The sequence below is a fragment of the Hyla sarda genome, unplaced genomic scaffold (genome assembly GCF_029499605.1).
Source record: "Hyla sarda isolate aHylSar1 unplaced genomic scaffold, aHylSar1.hap1 scaffold_153, whole genome shotgun sequence".
Taxonomy (NCBI): Eukaryota; Metazoa; Chordata; class Amphibia; order Anura; family Hylidae; genus Hyla; species Hyla sarda.
The window spans coordinates 172,406-188,922 of NW_026608165.1; the positions used below are offsets into that span (position 1 = coordinate 172,406).

General features: G+C 46.1%; 7 non-coding genes across 7 annotated transcripts; all 7 read left to right on the forward strand.

Moving 5' to 3' along the window:
* Positions 1-631: 631 nt before the first annotated feature.
* Positions 632-822, forward strand: LOC130309423 (U2 spliceosomal RNA). The gene has a single exon (XR_008858091.1). It is a non-coding gene; the product is annotated as a U2 spliceosomal RNA (small nuclear RNA).
* A 2,091-nt stretch (positions 823-2,913) lies between these two features.
* LOC130309424 (U2 spliceosomal RNA) lies at positions 2,914-3,104 on the forward strand. The gene has a single exon (XR_008858092.1). It is a non-coding gene; the product is annotated as a U2 spliceosomal RNA (small nuclear RNA).
* A 2,093-nt stretch (positions 3,105-5,197) lies between these two features.
* LOC130309425 (U2 spliceosomal RNA) lies at positions 5,198-5,388 on the forward strand. Its single transcript, XR_008858093.1, has one exon. It is a non-coding gene; the product is annotated as a U2 spliceosomal RNA (small nuclear RNA).
* Positions 5,389-7,480: 2,092 nt separating this feature from the next.
* LOC130309426 (U2 spliceosomal RNA) lies at positions 7,481-7,671 on the forward strand. The gene has a single exon (XR_008858094.1). It is a non-coding gene; the product is annotated as a U2 spliceosomal RNA (small nuclear RNA).
* Positions 7,672-9,764: 2,093 nt separating this feature from the next.
* Positions 9,765-9,955, forward strand: LOC130309428 (U2 spliceosomal RNA). The gene has a single exon (XR_008858096.1). It is a non-coding gene; the product is annotated as a U2 spliceosomal RNA (small nuclear RNA).
* Positions 9,956-12,054: 2,099 nt separating this feature from the next.
* Positions 12,055-12,245, forward strand: LOC130309429 (U2 spliceosomal RNA). Its single transcript, XR_008858097.1, has one exon. It is a non-coding gene; the product is annotated as a U2 spliceosomal RNA (small nuclear RNA).
* A 2,086-nt stretch (positions 12,246-14,331) lies between these two features.
* Positions 14,332-14,522, forward strand: LOC130309575 (U2 spliceosomal RNA). Its single transcript, XR_008858237.1, has one exon. It is a non-coding gene; the product is annotated as a U2 spliceosomal RNA (small nuclear RNA).
* The last annotated feature ends 1,995 nt before the right edge of the window (positions 14,523-16,517 follow it).

Genomic DNA, 16,517 nt, shown 5'->3' on the forward strand with positions numbered 1-16,517 from the left:
CTACAGTGCTATGATGTCACTCACTTCCACAGGCCTTGCAGAGTGTAAACAACAACAACCCAGCTTTGTTGTGTATGTAACCATAGGGATTTGTGATGTCACCTAGAACCTTCACAGCAGCGACAGCTTTATGAGGAGCATCAGCACTGCTCTGCCTGAGCAGAACCATCACCGCCATAGGTTGTCAAATAACCCGGATTTAACCCACACAGGTAAGTCCAATGGGGTGCAGGCATGTCCTCTATGCTTACAGCTTCCCGTGGGTGTTGGTTTGATACCGTTTGGGGACAGCCAAGGAGGCATCTGCAGGCAACAAAGGTAGGTGTGTGCTTGTGTGTGTGTTTCCTATGCAGATCCTAAGCCCAGTGTCACATGCAAGTAGGAGGAGTAAGAAGGGTTCCTGGCAAATCCGGGTTATGGATTGCATTTAAAAAGGCCCCGTGGGAGTGCAATGGGCCCCTGTCTTGCTGCTTAGCAATAATGGTATGGGTTTAGGTTCTGCTGTGTGTACTGGTGGTTGACTGCCCCCCAGCCCAGAGTGTGCATGGAAAATTGTCTGGCAGCCTCCCTGACAGCAAGCAGTGATAGTGCCCATGAAGGGCACCTTGTTGGGCCCGCCCCTTTCACGGTTATCGCTTCTCGGCCTTTTGGCTAAGATCAAGTGTAGTATCTGTTCTTATCAGTTTAATATCTGATACGTCCCCTATCTGGGGACCATATATTAAATGGATTTTTGAGAACGGGGGCCGATTTCGAAGCTTGCTTCCGTCGCCCTATGCATTGACCCGATATGGCAGTATCTTCGGGTACAGTGCACCACCCCCTTACAGGGTTAAAAAGAAAGATTCCTACTTTCATTGCTACCTGCTTGCTGGCTAGCCAGCTAGCCAGCCCTGTGGGCCTTGCTGCTGCTGCAGCCAAAAAACAAAAGGTGGTGCTGCTGCTGCTTCTGCTGCTTCTGCTTCTGCTTGTGTCTGGCCGCTGTTGGAGCGTCCAGGCACAGGACTTCTGCTGCTGCTGACTAAATGGCCTCCTTAATTGGATCATTTGAGTAGCCAGCACACCTGTGCAGGTAGGGCATGACATGATAGGCAGCTGCCTTGATAGCGGGTGGGTGCTGAATGTTCCTAATTGACAAAATAAGATTAATGCTTATGAAGAAATATAAAATCTCATCCCTTCCCCAATATCGCGCCACACCCCTACCCCTTAATTCCCTGGTTGAACTTGATGGACATATGTCTTTTTTCGACCGTACTAACTATGTAACTATGTAACATAACATGGGGGGGGGGGGGGTCTCCTGGCTGTTCACACAGGTGTGTCATTGCTGTACATTGACCATGCATTGCTTCTGTGGTATTGCAAAGGCAAAGACAAATGCTTCCAGCCATCCATTGCACTAATGGATTGGTCATCAGCTGGCTGTCTATGTCCCGCATCAATATAGACCAAAGTACAGAGGGTTAGGCTATGCTATTGTGCACCTACCTGATGCATCAGAAGGTGCGAGGCCCTTGCTAAATTCTGTGCACAGACTTTGAGATCTATACTTTAGACTGTATCTAAACCTGCTCCAACATGGACTGACATTCTGGCCTTCTTTCAGCCGATGCGACTTGTCTGTCGCTGAACAGTCGCTTTTTATGTATTCAGCACCTATGTATAATGTTGTAAAAATGCTCTAGAAGCTAAAGTCGCAGAAATGTCACACATATTTGGCCTGCAACTTTCTGTGCGACAAATTCAGACAGGAAAAATCAGTATAAATCCTTAGAAAATTATCCCCCAGTGTCTCCATCTGCTGGCGGTATTGAATAAGCATTGCTGCACTGATGGGGTATGCATTAGACGAAAAAAAAGAAGAAAAAGAAGAATAATACGCCCAGAAAAGAGGCGAAAAGGAGAAAAACGTAAAAAAACGTGAAAAAAAAGTAAGAGGAAGAGAAGGGAAAAAAAGGTGGAAATGGGTTTAAAAGTGATTTCGGCGGAGAAATATATATATATATATATATATATATATATATATATATATATATACGCGCACACACACACATATATATAAACGTATTCTCCGTTGAGATATTGCAGCCGCTGCTGTGTCCAGGCCCAGGAGCCTTAGCACTGTGCTGTGATGTCACTCAATACCACTGACATCACTAGGTGTAAACAACATCTCTCCTTTGCTGTGTATGTGACTATGGAGCTGTTTGGTGATGTCGTCTATTATGGCCTTCATAGAAGCAACAGGAGATTGTTGCATCCATCTAGAACCCTCAGAACTACAGTGCTATGATGTCACTCACTTCCACAGGCCTTGCAGAGTGTAAACAACAACAACCCAGCTTTGTTGTGTATGTAACCATAGGGATTTGTGATGTCACCTAGAACCTTCACAGCAGCGACAGCTTTATGAGGAGCATCAGCACTGCTCTGCCTGAGCAGAACCATCACCGCCATAGGTTGTCAAATAACCCGGATTTAACCCACACAGGTAAGTCCAATGGGGTGCAGGCATGTCCTCTATGCTTACAGCTTCCCGTGGGTGTTGGTTTGATACCGTTTGGGGACAGCCAAGGAGGCATCTGCAGGCAACAAAGGTAGGTGTGTGCTTGTGTGTGTGTTTCCTATGCAGATCCTAAGCCCAGTGTCACATGCAAGTAGGAGGAGTAAGAAGGGTTCCTGGCAAATCCGGGTTATGGATTGCATTTAAAAAGGCCCCGTGGGAGTGCAATGGGCCCCTGTCTTGCTGCTTAGCAATAATGGTATGGGTTTAGGTTCTGCTGTGTGTACTGGTGGTTGACTGCCCCCCAGCCCAGAGTGTGCATGGAAAATTGTCTGGCAGCCTCCCTGACAGCAAGCAGTGATAGTGCCCATGAAGGGCACCTTGTTGGGCCCGCCCCTTTCACGGTTATCGCTTCTCGGCCTTTTGGCTAAGATCAAGTGTAGTATCTGTTCTTATCAGTTTAATATCTGATACGTCCCCTATCTGGGGACCATATATTAAATGGATTTTTGAGAACGGGGGCCGATTTCGAAGCTTGCTTCCGTCGCCCTATGCATTGACCCGATATGGCAGTATCTTCGGGTACAGTGCACCACCCCCTTACAGGGTTAAAAAGAAAGATTCCTACTTTCATTGCTACCTGCTTGCTGGCTAGCCAGCTAGCCAGCCCTGTGGGCCTTGCTGCTGCTGCAGCCAAAAAACAAAAGGTGGTGCTGCTGCTGCTTCTGCTGCTTCTGCTTCTGCTTGTGTCTGGCCGCTGTTGGAGCGTCCAGGCACAGGACTTCTGCTGCTGCTGACTAAATGGCCTCCTTAATTGGATCATTTGAGTAGCCAGCACACCTGTGCAGGTAGGGCATGACATGATAGGCAGCTGCCTTGATAGCGGGTGGGTGCTGAATGTTCCTAATTGACAAAATAAGATTAATGCTTATGAAGAAATATAAAATCTCATCCCTTCCCCAATATCGCGCCACACCCCTACCCCTTAATTCCCTGGTTGAACTTGATGGACATATGTCTTTTTTCGACCGTACTAACTATGTAACTATGTAACATAACATGGGGGGGGGGGGGGTCTCCTGGCTGTTCACACAGGTGTGTCATTGCTGTACATTGACCATGCATTGCTTCTGTGGTATTGCAAAGGCAAAGACAAATGCTTCCAGCCATCCATTGCACTAATGGATTGGTCATCAGCTGGCTGTCTATGTCCCGCATCAATATAGACCAAAGTACAGAGGGTTAGGCTATGCTATTGTGCACCTACCTGATGCATCAGAAGGTGCGAGGCCCTTGCTAAATTCTGTGCACAGACTTTGAGATCTATACTTTAGACTGTATCTAAACCTGCTCCAACATGGACTGACATTCTGGCCTACTTTCAGCCGATGCGACTTGTCTGTCGCTGAACAGTCGCTTTTTATGTATTCAGCACCTATGTATAATGTTGTAAAAATGCTCTAGAAGCTAAAGTCGCAGAAATGTCACACATATTTGGCCTGCAACTTTCTGTGCGACAAATTCAGACAGGAAAAATCAGTATAAATCCTTAGAAAATTATCCCCCAGTGTCTCCATCTGCTGGCGGTATTGAATAAGCATTGCTGCACTGATGGGGTATGCATTAGACGAAAAAAAAAAAGAAAAAGAAGAATAATACGCCCAGAAAAGAGGCGAAAAGGAGAAAAACGTAAAAAAACGTGAAAAAAAAGTAAGAGGAAGAGAAGGGAAAAAAAGGTGGAAATGGGTTTAAAAGTGATTTCGGCGGAGAAATATATATATATATATATATATATATATATATATATATATATATATACGCGCACACACACACATATATATAAACGTATTCTCCGTTGAGATATTGCAGCCGCTGCTGTGTCCAGGCCCAGGAGCCTTAGCACTGTGCTGTGATGTCACTCAATACCACTGACATCACTAGGTGTAAACAACATCTCTCCTTTGCTGTGTATGTGACTATGGAGCTGTTTGGTGATGTCGTCTATTATGGCCTTCATAGAAGCAACAGGAGATTGTTGCATCCATCTAGAACCCTCAGAACTACAGTGCTATGATGTCACTCACTTCCACAGGCCTTGCAGAGTGTAAACAACAACAACCCAGCTTTGTTGTGTATGTAACCATAGGGATTTGTGATGTCACCTAGAACCTTCACAGCAGCGACAGCTTTATGAGGAGCATCAGCACTGCTCTGCCTGAGCAGAACCATCACCGCCATAGGTTGTCAAATAACCCGGATTTAACCCACACAGGTAAGTCCAATGGGGTGCAGGCATGTCCTCTATGCTTACAGCTTCCCGTGGGTGTTGGTTTGATACCGTTTGGGGACAGCCAAGGAGGCATCTGCAGGCAACAAAGGTAGGTGTGTGCTTGTGTGTGTGTTTCCTATGCAGATCCTAAGCCCAGTGTCACATGCAAGTAGGAGGAGTAAGAAGGGTTCCTGGCAAATCCGGGTTATGGATTGCATTTAAAAAGGCCCCGTGGGAGTGCAATGGGCCCCTGTCTTGCTGCTTAGCAATAATGGTATGGGTTTAGGTTCTGCTGTGTGTACTGGTGGTTGACTGCCCCCCAGCCCAGAGTGTGCATGGAAAATTGTCTGGCAGCCTCCCTGACAGCAAGCAGTGATAGTGCCCATGAAGGGCACCTTGTTGGGCCCGCCCCTTTCACGGTTATCGCTTCTCGGCCTTTTGGCTAAGATCAAGTGTAGTATCTGTTCTTATCAGTTTAATATCTGATACGTCCCCTATCTGGGGACCATATATTAAATGGATTTTTGAGAACGGGGGCCGATTTCGAAGCTTGCTTCCGTCGCCCTATGCATTGACCCGATATGGCAGTATCTTCGGGTACAGTGCACCACCCCCTTACAGGGTTAAAAAGAAAGATTCCTACTTTCATTGCTACCTGCTTGCTGGCTAGCCAGCTAGCCAGCCCTGTGGGCCTTGCTGCTGCTGCAGCCAAAAAACAAAAGGTGGTGCTGCTGCTGCTTCTGCTGCTTCTGCTTCTGCTTGTGTCTGGCCGCTGTTTGAGCGTCCAGGCACAGGACTTCTGCTGCTGCTGACTAAATGGCCTCCTTAATTGGATCATTTGAGTAGCCAGCACACCTGTGCAGGTAGGGCATGACATGATAGGCAGCTGCCTTGATAGCGGGTGGGTGCTGAATGTTCCTAATTGACAAAATAAGATTAATGCTTATGAAGAAATATAAAATCTCATCCCTTCCCCAATATCGCGCCACACCCCTACCCCTTAATTCCCTGGTTGAACTTGATGGACATATGTCTTTTTTCGACCGTACTAACTATGTAACTATGTAACATAACATGGGGGGGGGGGGGGGGGTCTCCTGGCTGTTCACACAGGTGTGTCATTGCTGTACATTGACCATGCATTGCTTCTGTGGTATTGCAAAGGCAAAGACAAATGCTTCCAGCCATCCATTGCACTAATGGATTGGTCATCAGCTGGCTGTCTATGTCCCGCATCAATATAGACCAAAGTACAGAGGGTTAGGCTATGCTATTGTGCACCTACCTGATGCATCAGAAGGTGCGAGGCCCTTGCTAAATTCTGTGCACAGACTTTGAGATCTATACTTTAGACTGTATCTAAACCTGCTCCAACATGGACTGACATTCTGGCCTACTTTCAGCCGATGCGACTTGTCTGTCGCTGAACAGTCGCTTTTTATGTATTCAGCACCTATGTATAATGTTGTAAAAATGCTCTAGAAGCTAAAGTCGCAGAAATGTCACACATATTTGGCCTGCAACTTTCTGTGCGACAAATTCAGACAGGAAAAATCAGTATAAATCCTTAGAAAATTATCCCCCAGTGTCTCCATCTGCTGGCGGTATTGAATAAGCATTGCTGCACTGATGGGGTATGCATTAGACGAAAAAAAAGAAGAAAAAGAAGAATAATACGCCCAGAAAAGAGGCGAAAAGGAGAAAAACGTAAAAAAACGTGAAAAAAAAGTAAGAGGAAGAGAAGGGAAAAAAAGGTGGAAATGGGTTTAAAAGTGATTTCGGCGGAGAAATATATATATATATATATATATATATATATATATATATATATACGCGCACACACACACATATATATAAACGTATTCTCCGTTGAGATATTGCAGCCGCTGCTGTGTCCAGGCCCAGGAGCCTTAGCACTGTGCTGTGATGTCACTCAATACCACTGACATCACTAGGTGTAAACAACATCTCTCCTTTGCTGTGTATGTGACTATGGAGCTGTTTGGTGATGTCGTCTATTATGGCCTTCATAGAAGCAACAGGAGATTGTTGCATCCATCTAGAACCCTCAGAACTACAGTGCTATGATGTCACTCACTTCCACAGGCCTTGCAGAGTGTAAACAACAACAACCCAGCTTTGTTGTGTATGTAACCATAGGGATTTGTGATGTCACCTAGAACCTTCACAGCAGCGACAGCTTTATGAGGAGCATCAGCACTGCTCTGCCTGAGCAGAACCATCACCGCCATAGGTTGTCAAATAACCCGGATTTAACCCACACAGGTAAGTCCAATGGGGTGCAGGCATGTCCTCTATGCTTACAGCTTCCCGTGGGTGTTGGTTTGATACCGTTTGGGGACAGCCAAGGAGGCATCTGCAGGCAACAAAGGTAGGTGTGTGCTTGTGTGTGTGTTTCCTATGCAGATCCTAAGCCCAGTGTCACATGCAAGTAGGAGGAGTAAGAAGGGTTCCTGGCAAATCCGGGTTATGGATTGCATTTAAAAAGGCCCCGTGGGAGTGCAATGGGCCCCTGTCTTGCTGCTTAGCAATAATGGTATGGGTTTAGGTTCTGCTGTGTGTACTGGTGGTTGACTGCCCCCCAGCCCAGAGTGTGCATGGAAAATTGTCTGGCAGCCTCCCTGACAGCAAGCAGTGATAGTGCCCATGAAGGGCACCTTGTTGGGCCCGCCCCTTTCACGGTTATCGCTTCTCGGCCTTTTGGCTAAGATCAAGTGTAGTATCTGTTCTTATCAGTTTAATATCTGATACGTCCCCTATCTGGGGACCATATATTAAATGGATTTTTGAGAACGGGGGCCGATTTCGAAGCTTGCTTCCGTCGCCCTATGCATTGACCCGATATGGCAGTATCTTCGGGTACAGTGCACCACCCCCTTACAGGGTTAAAAAGAAAGATTCCTACTTTCATTGCTACCTGCTTGCTGGCTAGCCAGCTAGCCAGCCCTGTGGGCCTTGCTGCTGCTGCAGCCAAAAAACAAAAGGTGGTGCTGCTGCTGCTTCTGCTGCTTCTGCTTCTGCTTGTGTCTGGCCGCTGTTGGAGCGTCCAGGCACAGGACTTCTGCTGCTGCTGACTAAATGGCCTCCTTAATTGGATCATTTGAGTAGCCAGCACACCTGTGCAGGTAGGGCATGACATGATAGGCAGCTGCCTTGATAGCGGGTGGGTGCTGAATGTTCCTAATTGACAAAATAAGATTAATGCTTATGAAGAAATATAAAATCTCATCCCTTCCCCAATATCGCGCCACACCCCTACCCCTTAATTCCCTGGTTGAACTTGATGGACATATGTCTTTTTTCGACCGTACTAACTATGTAACTATGTAACATAACATGGGGGGGGGGGGGGGGTCTCCTGGCTGTTCACACAGGTGTGTCATTGCTGTACATTGACCATGCATTGCTTCTGTGGTATTGCAAAGGCAAAGACAAATGCTTCCAGCCATCCATTGCACTAATGGATTGGTCATCAGCTGGCTGTCTATGTCCCGCATCAATATAGACCAAAGTACAGAGGGTTAGGCTATGCTATTGTGCACCTACCTGATGCATCAGAAGGTGCGAGGCCCTTGCTAAATTCTGTGCACAGACTTTGAGATCTATACTTTAGACTGTATCTAAACCTGCTCCAACATGGACTGACATTCTGGCCTACTTTCAGCCGATGCGACTTGTCTGTCGCTGAACAGTCGCTTTTTATGTATTCAGCACCTATGTATAATGTTGTAAAAATGCTCTAGAAGCTAAAGTCGCAGAAATGTCACACATATTTGGCCTGCAACTTTCTGTGCGACAAATTCAGACAGGAAAAATCAGTATAAATCCTTAGAAAATTATCCCCCAGTGTCTCCATCTGCTGGCGGTATTGAATAAGCATTGCTGCACTGATGGGGTATGCATTAGACGAAAAAAAAGAAGAAAAAGAAGAATAATACGCCCAGAAAAGAGGCGAAAAGGAGAAAAACGTAAAAAAACGTGAAAAAAAAGTAAGAGGAAGAGAAGGGAAAAAAAGGTGGAAATGGGTTTAAAAGTGATTTCGGCGGAGAAATATATATATATATATATATATATATATATATATATATATATATACGCGCACACACACACATATATATAAACGTATTCTCCGTTGAGATATTGCAGCCGCTGCTGTGTCCAGGCCCAGGAGCCTTAGCACTGTGCTGTGATGTCACTCAATACCACTGACATCACTAGGTGTAAACAACATCTCTCCTTTGCTGTGTATGTGACTATGGAGCTGTTTGGTGATGTCGTCTATTATGGCCTTCATAGAAGCAACAGGAGATTGTTGCATCCATCTAGAACCCTCAGAACTACAGTGCTATGATGTCACTCACTTCCACAGGCCTTGCAGAGTGTAAACAACAACAACCCAGCTTTGTTGTGTATGTAACCATAGGGATTTGTGATGTCACCTAGAACCTTCACAGCAGCGACAGCTTTATGAGGAGCATCAGCACTGCTCTGCCTGAGCAGAACCATCACCGCCATAGGTTGTCAAATAACCCGGATTTAACCCACACAGGTAAGTCCAATGGGGTGCAGGCATGTCCTCTATGCTTACAGCTTCCCGTGGGTGTTGGTTTGATACCGTTTGGGGACAGCCAAGGAGGCATCTGCAGGCAACAAAGGTAGGTGTGTGCTTGTGTGTGTGTTTCCTATGCAGATCCTAAGCCCAGTGTCACATGCAAGTAGGAGGAGTAAGAAGGGTTCCTGGCAAATCCGGGTTATGGATTGCATTTAAAAAGGCCCCGTGGGAGTGCAATGGGCCCCTGTCTTGCTGCTTAGCAATAATGGTATGGGTTTAGGTTCTGCTGTGTGTACTGGTGGTTGACTGCCCCCCAGCCCAGAGTGTGCATGGAAAATTGTCTGGCAGCCTCCCTGACAGCAAGCAGTGATAGTGCCCATGAAGGGCACCTTGTTGGGCCCGCCCCTTTCACGGTTATCGCTTCTCGGCCTTTTGGCTAAGATCAAGTGTAGTATCTGTTCTTATCAGTTTAATATCTGATACGTCCCCTATCTGGGGACCATATATTAAATGGATTTTTGAGAACGGGGGCCGATTTCGAAGCTTGCTTCCGTCGCCCTATGCATTGACCCGATATGGCAGTATCTTCGGGTACAGTGCACCACCCCCTTACAGGGTTAAAAAGAAAGATTCCTACTTTCATTGCTACCTGCTTGCTGGCTAGCCAGCTAGCCAGCCCTGTGGGCCTTGCTGCTGCTGCAGCCAAAAAACAAAAGGTGGTGCTGCTGCTGCTTCTGCTGCTTCTGCTTCTGCTTGTGTCTGGCCGCTGTTGGAGCGTCCAGGCACAGGACTTCTGCTGCTGCTGACTAAATGGCCTCCTTAATTGGATCATTTGAGTAGCCAGCACACCTGTGCAGGTAGGGCATGACATGATAGGCAGCTGCCTTGATAGCGGGTGGGTGCTGAATGTTCCTAATTGACAAAATAAGATTAATGCTTATGAAGAAATATAAAATCTCATCCCTTCCCCAATATCGCGCCACACCCCTACCCCTTAATTCCCTGGTTGAACTTGATGGACATATGTCTTTTTTCGACCGTACTAACTATGTAACTATGTAACATAACATGGGGGGGGGGGGGGTCTCCTGGCTGTTCACACAGGTGTGTCATTGCTGTACATTGACCATGCATTGCTTCTGTGGTATTGCAAAGGCAAAGACAGATGCTTCCAGCCATCCATTGCACTAATGGATTGGTCATCAGCTGGCTGTCTATGTCCCGCATCAATATAGACCAAAGTACAGAGGGTTAGGCTATGCTATTGTGCACCTACCTGATGCATCAGAAGGTGCGAGGCCCTTGCTAAATTCTGTGCACAGACTTTGAGATCTATACTTTAGACTGTATCTAAACCTGCTCCAACATGGACTGACATTCTGGCCTACTTTCAGCCGATGCGACTTGTCTGTCGCTGAACAGTCGCTTTTTATGTATTCAGCACCTATGTATAATGTTGTAAAAATGCTCTAGAAGCTAAAGTCGCAGAAATGTCACACATATTTGGCCTGCAACTTTCTGTGCGACAAATTCAGACAGGAAAAATCAGTATAAATCCTTAGAAAATTATCCCCCAGTGTCTCCATCTGCTGGCGGTATTGAATAAGCATTGCTGCACTGATGGGGTATGCATTAGACGAAAAAAAAGAAGAAAAAGAAGAATAATACGCCCAGAAAAGAGGCGAAAAGGAGAAAAACGTAAAAAAACGTGAAAAAAAAGTAAGAGGAAGAGAAGGGAAAAAAAGGTGGAAATGGGTTTAAAAGTGATTTCGGCGGAGAAATATATATATATATATATATATATATATATATATATATATATATATATATATACGCGCACACACACACATATATATAAACGTATTCTCCGTTGAGATATTGCAGCCGCTGCTGTGTCCAGGCCCAGGAGCCTTAGCACTGTGCTGTGATGTCACTCAATACCACTGACATCACTAGGTGTAAACAACATCTCTCCTTTGCTGTGTATGTGACTATGGAGCTGTTTGGTGATGTCGTCTATTATGGCCTTCATAGAAGCAACAGGAGATTGTTGCATCCATCTAGAACCCTCAGAACTACAGTGCTATGATGTCACTCACTTCCACAGGCCTTGCAGAGTGTAAACAACAACAACCCAGCTTTGTTGTGTATGTAACCATAGGGATTTGTGATGTCACCTAGAACCTTCACAGCAGCGACAGCTTTATGAGGAGCATCAGCACTGCTCTGCCTGAGCAGAACCATCACCGCCATAGGTTGTCAAATAACCCGGATTTAACCCACACAGGTAAGTCCAATGGGGTGCAGGCATGTCCTCTATGCTTACAGCTTCCCGTGGGTGTTGGTTTGATACCGTTTGGGGACAGCCAAGGAGGCATCTGCAGGCAACAAAGGTAGGTGTGTGCTTGTGTGTGTGTTTCCTATGCAGATCCTAAGCCCAGTGTCACATGCAAGTAGGAGGAGTAAGAAGGGTTCCTGGCAAATCCGGGTTATGGATTGCATTTAAAAAGGCCCCGTGGGAGTGCAATGGGCCCCTGTCTTGCTGCTTAGCAATAATGGTATGGGTTTAGGTTCTGCTGTGTGTACTGGTGGTTGACTGCCCCCCAGCCCAGAGTGTGCATGGAAAATTGTCTGGCAGCCTCCCTGACAGCAAGCAGTGATAGTGCCCATGAAGGGCACCTTGTTGGGCCCGCCCCTTTCACGGTTATCGCTTCTCGGCCTTTTGGCTAAGATCAAGTGTAGTATCTGTTCTTATCAGTTTAATATCTGATACGTCCCCTATCTGGGGACCATATATTAAATGGATTTTTGAGAACGGGGGCCGATTTCGAAGCTTGCTTCCGTCGCCCTATGCATTGACCCGATATGGCAGTATCTTCGGGTACAGTGCACCACCCCCTTACAGGGTTAAAAAGAAAGATTCCTACTTTCATTGCTACCTGCTTGCTGGCTAGCCAGCTAGCCAGCCCTGTGGGCCTTGCTGCTGCTGCAGCCAAAAAACAAAAGGTGGTGCTGCTGCTGCTTCTGCTGCTTCTGCTTCTGCTTGTGTCTGGCCGCTGTTGGAGCGTCCAGGCACAGGACTTCTGCTGCTGCTGACTAAATGGCCTCCTTAATTGGATCATTTGAGTAGCCAGCACACCTGTGCAGGTAGGGCATGACATGATAGGCAGCTGCCTTGATAGCGGGTGGGTGCTGAATGTTCCTAATTGACAAAATAAGATTAATGCTTATGAAGAAATATAAAATCTCATCCCTTCCCCAATATCGCGCCACACCCCTACCCCTTAATTCCCTGGTTGAACTTGATGGACATATGTCTTTTTTCGACCGTACTAACTATGTAACTATGTAACATAACATGGGGGGGGGGGGGGGGGTCTCCTGGCTGTTCACACAGGTGTGTCATTGCTGTACATTGACCATGCATTGCTTCTGTGGTATTGCAAAGGCAAAGACAAATGCTTCCAGCCATCCATTGCACTAATGGATTGGTCATCAGCTGGCTGTCTATGTCCCGCATCAATATAGACCAAAGTACAGAGGGTTAGGCTATGCTATTGTGCACCTACCTGATGCATCAGAAGGTGCGAGGCCCTTGCTAAATTCTGTGCACAGACTTTGAGATCTATACTTTAGACTGTATCTAAACCTGCTCCAACATGGACTGACATTCTGGCCTACTTTCAGCCGATGCGACTTGTCTGTCGCTGAACAGTCGCTTTTTATGTATTCAGCACCTATGTATAATGTTGTAAAAATGCTCTAGAAGCTAAAGTCGCAGAAATGTCACACATATTTGGCCTGCAACTTTCTGTGCGACAAATTCAGACAGGAAAAATCAGTATAAATCCTTAGAAAATTATCCCCCAGTGTCTCCATCTGCTGGCGGTATTGAATAAGCATTGCTGCACTGATGGGGTATGCATTAGACGAAAAAAAAGAAGAAAAAGAAGAATAATACGCCCAGAAAAGAGGCGAAAAGGAGAAAAACGTAAAAAAACGTGAAAAAAAAGTAAGAGGAAGAGAAGGGAAAAAAAGGTGGAAATGGGTTTAAAAGTGATTTCGGCGGAGATATATATATATATATATATATATATATATATATATATACGCGCACACACACACATATATATAAACGTATTCTCCGTTGAGATATTGCAGCCGCTGCTGTGTCCAGGCCCAGGAGCCTTAGCACTGTGCTGTGATGTCACTCAATACCACTGACATCACTAGGTGTAAACAACATCTCTCCTTTGCTGTGTATGTGACTATGGAGCTGTTTGGTGATGTCGTCTATTATGGCCTTCATAGAAGCAACAGGAGATTGTTGCATCCATCTAGAACCCTCAGAACTACAGTGCTATGATGTCACTCACTTCCACAGGCCTTGCAGAGTGTAAACAACAACAACCCAGCTTTGTTGTGTATGTAACCATAGGGATTTGTGATGTCACCTAGAACCTTCACAGCAGCGACAGCTTTATGAGGAGCATCAGCACTGCTCTGCCTGAGCAGAACCATCACCGCCATAGGTTGTCAAATAACCCGGATTTAACCCACACAGGTAAGTCCAATGGGGTGCAGGCATGTCCTCTATGCTTACAGCTTCCCGTGGGTGTTGGTTTGATACCGTTTGGGGACAGCCAAGGAGGCATCTGCAGGCAACAAAGGTAGGTGTGTGCTTGTGTGTGTGTTTCCTATGCAGATCCTAAGCCCAGTGTCACATGCAAGTAGGAGGAGTAAGAAGGGTTCCTGGCAAATCCGGGTTATGGATTGCATTTAAAAAGGCCCCGTGGGAGTGCAATGGGCCCCTGTCTTGCTGCTTAGCAATAATGGTATGGGTTTAGGTTCTGCTGTGTGTACTGGTGGTTGACTGCCCCCCAGCCCAGAGTGTGCATGGAAAATTGTCTGGCAGCCTCCCTGACAGCAAGCAGTGATAGTGCCCATGAAGGGCACCTTGTTGGGCCCGCCCCTTTCACGGTTATCGCTTCTCGGCCTTTTGGCTAAGATCAAGTGTAGTATCTGTTCTTATCAGTTTAATATCTGATACGTCCCCTATCTGGGGACCATATATTAAATGGATTTTTGAGAACGGGGACCGATTTCGAAGCTTGCTTCCGTCGCCCTATGCATTGACCCGATATGGCAGTATCTTCGGGTACAGTGCACCACCCCCTTACAGGGTTAAAAAGAAAGATTCCTACTTTCATTGCTACCTGCTTGCTGGCTAGCCAGCTAGCCAGCCCTGTGGGCCTTGCTGCTGCTGCAGCCAAAAAACAAAAGGTGGTGCTGCTGCTGCTTCTGCTGCTTCTGCTTCTGCTTGTGTCTGGCCGCTGTTGGAGCGTCCAGGCACAGGACTTCTGCTGCTGCTGACTAAATGGCCTCCTTAATTGGATCATTTGAGTAGCCAGCACACCTGTGCAGGTAGGGCATGACATGATAGGCAGCTGCCTTGATAGCGGGTGGGTGCTGAATGTTCCTAATTGACAAAATAAGATTAATGCTTATGAAGAAATATAAAATCTCATCCCTTCCCCAATATCGCGCCACACCCCTACCCCTTAATTCCCTGGTTGAACTTGATGGACATATGTCTTTTTTCGACCGTACTAACTATGTAACTATGTAACATAACATGGGGGGGGGGGGGGTCTCCTGGCTGTTCACACAGGTGTGTCATTGCTGTACATTGACCATGCATTGCTTCTGTGGTATTGCAAAGGCAAAGACAAATGCTTCCAGCCATCCATTGCACTAATGGATTGGTCATCAGCTGGCTGTCTATGTCCCGCATCAATATAGACCAAAGTACAGAGGGTTAGGCTATGCTATTGTGCACCTACCTGATGCATCAGAAGGTGCGAGGCCCTTGCTAAATTCTGTGCACAGACTTTGAGATCTATACTTTAGACTGTATCTAAACCTGCTCCAACATGGACTGACATTCTGGCCTACTTTCAGCCGATGCGACTTGTCTGTCGCTGAACAGTCGCTTTTTATGTATTCAGCACCTATGTATAATGTTGTAAAAATGCTCTAGAAGCTAAAGTCGCAGAAATGTCACACATATTTGGCCTGCAACTTTCTGTGCGACAAATTCAGACAGGAAAAATCAGTATAAATCCTTAGAAAATTATCCCCCAGTGTCTCCATCTGCTGGCGGTATTGAATAAGCATTGCTGCACTGATGGGGTATGCATTAGACGAAAAAAAAGAAGAAAAAGAAGAATAATACGCCCAGAAAAGAGGCGAAAAGGAGAAAAACGTAAAAAAACGTGAAAAAAAAGTAAGAGGAAGAGAAGGGAAAAAAAGGTGGAAATGGGTTTAAAAGTGATTTCGGCGGAGAAATATATATATATATATATATATATATATATATATATATATATATATATATACGCGCACACACACACATATATATAAACGTATTCTCCGTTGAGATATTGCAGCCGCTGCTGTGTCCAGGCCCAGGAGCCTTAGCACTGTGCTGTGATGTCACTCAATACCACTGACATCACTAGGTGTAAACAACATCTCTCCTTTGCTGTGTATGTGACTATGGAGCTGTTTGGTGATGTCGTCTATTATGGCCTTCATAGAAGCAACAGGAGATTGTTGCATCCATCTAGAACCCTCAGAACTACAGTGCTATGATGTCACTCACTTCCACAGGCCTTGCAGAGTGTAAACAACAACAACCCAGCTTTGTTGTGTATGTAACCATAGGGATTTGTGATGTCACCTAGAACCTTCACAGCAGCGACAGCTTTATGAGGAGCATCAGCACTGCTCTGCCTGAGCAGAACCATCACCGCCATAGGTTGTCAAATAACCCGGATTTAACCCACACAGGTAAGTCCAATGGGGTGCAGGCATGTCCTCTATGCTTACAGCTTCCCGTGGGTGTTGGTTTGATACCGTTTGGGGACAGCCAAGGAGGCATCTGCAGGCAACAAAGGTAGGTGTGCTTGTGTGTGTGTTTCCTATGCAGATCCTAAGCCCAGTGTCACATGCAAGTAGGAGGAGTAAGAAGGGTTCCTGGCAAATCCGGGTTATGGATTGCATTTAAAAAGGCCCCGTGGGAGTGCAATGGGCCCCTGTCTTGCTGCTTAGCAATAATGGTATGGGTTTAGGTTCTGCTGTGTGTACTGGTGGTTGACTGCCCCCCA